This window comes from Macaca nemestrina, chromosome 20 (assembly GCF_043159975.1).
Source record: "Macaca nemestrina isolate mMacNem1 chromosome 20, mMacNem.hap1, whole genome shotgun sequence".
NCBI classification, from domain to species: domain Eukaryota; kingdom Metazoa; phylum Chordata; class Mammalia; order Primates; family Cercopithecidae; genus Macaca; species Macaca nemestrina.
Window position 1 is genome coordinate 35,799,353 of NC_092144.1, and position 1,876 is coordinate 35,801,228.

The 1,876-nt window shown below is 43.2% G+C and overlaps 1 pseudogene; it reads right to left on the reverse strand.

Annotated features, from left to right (window-relative positions):
• Positions 1-217: 217 nt before the first annotated feature.
• On the reverse strand, positions 218-1,611 carry LOC139360214 (cytochrome b-c1 complex subunit 2, mitochondrial pseudogene; annotated as a pseudogene).
• Between the last annotated feature and the right edge of the window lie 265 nt (positions 1,612-1,876).

A 1,876-nucleotide genomic window follows, 5' to 3' on the forward strand; every position in this document is an offset into this window, starting at 1 on the left:
ATATAATAAATACTTGTTGATTAACCCATTGAGAAAAACGTAATAAAACACCTAAGCAGAATGTTCTATTGACTTTAGGTCAGCTGAGAATAATTACCTGCATTTATGCCTTATTTTACCTCACTGGAAAAAAGACAAATGTTATATTAGAGATTTCTGACTTTCATGTGTTTGCTGCTCTGGGCTGAGAGAATATTCAGCTCTCTCCTCTAGTCAGTATTACAGCTCATCAACAAAAGGTGTACGTCCCAAATTTCCACTTGCTGCCATTGACTTCTGGCCAGAAACAAACTTCTTTGCAGCATTTATGATATCAGCATTAGCCACTGAATCAATCTGCTGAAGGACTGTGGATGGTGGCACATAAGAACCAGCAATTAGAGCCTGGGACCCGTCTTCTTCCAAGAAACGCTCAGAAGACTCCACTGACATTAGGTATCCAGCTTTCCGCTTGTTCTTGGCAGCTTGGACATCTGTGTTGGAAAGGTTTCCTTGAGCTATTGTTTTGACTTGATTCTATGCAGCCTTGATTACATCTCCAGCAGCTGTGGCCTGGGAGATAGTATAAATCCCGAAGAGTCCAGAATCTGAGTAACTGGCATTAAATGCGGAAACATCAATTGGCTGCTGAGTTGCCTTGGCAACAGCTTGGTGTAGATGGCTGGTGGGGCTGCTGCCCCTCTTGACATGTGGCCTGGCACCGAGGACATGCTGAAGGTTACTAAACGCATTTGCCTCTACACTTCCCGTGACAGCACTTTCGGCTACAAGAGCAGCATGGACAAGACTGTCTCCATTCTGTTCTCGGATTTCACCTCCACGGTATTTGGCCTTCACACCAGATAAACCAAACCCACCCCTCATGTTGAGAAACTGTTCAGCAACTTGCTTTAAAACAGGATGACTCACGCCAAGTCCAATCAAAGCCATTCTTGCACTTGTGAAATGGTTCTGAACAAAGTAATGTAACTCCTCTGATGTCACTTTTCCAATTCTATAGTCAGGACAGTACAAGGGATTAGCCAAGGCATTCCGGTAAGCTGCTGCATGCAAATTTTCAATGACATGAGTCTGTGGATTCTGAAAGGCCACAGCTTTGTCAATCTTTAGCTGAGGCTGAAGGTCTGCTACTTCCCAACGACGAAATTCTGGTGCCGTGGTGACATTGAGCAGGAACTCCATTAGAATATCAACATCACCTCACAGGCATTCCACAGTGTAAGCCATGGTTTCCTTTGTTGCAGTCACACTTAATTTGCCACCAGTTGCTTCAATTCCATGGGTAATCTTGAAAAATGAAGCTACTTGTGTTGTCAGACTGGATGCAAGTTGCAGCAAATGGGTGGTTCTTAAATTGTTGGAGTCCTCATATCTACTGCCTGCTTTAATGAACAAAAGAATTCTTGATAGAGGAGCATAGTTTTCCATAGAAGCAATCACCAAGCCATTTGGTAACTTGGTAAACTCAAGGTCCTGAGGTTGTGGTGGTGCTCCTGCAGGCGCAGCTGTGGCTTTAACTTTGGGGGAAACTTTGAGGGAATGAAATCTCGAGAAGGACCCAGCTTTGGTTAGTAGCTTCATGATTCAAGATTGTTCTGACACACGGTCCCACCGGATTAAAGAAACTCTCTTTCTGGTTTTTATCTGAGTATATTTCCTTAGTCACCAAAGACTCCAGTGTGATCCAAAATATCCCTTCTCAGATTCCACAAAAACAGAGCTACAAAACTGATCCATAAAAAGGATCGTGTAACTCCGTGAGATGAATTAACACAACACAAAGTGGTTTTCCAGAGTGCTTCTATCTAGTTTTTGTATGAGGATATTTCCTTTATCACCATAAGCTTCAACACGCTCCTGAGTATCCCATTGCAGA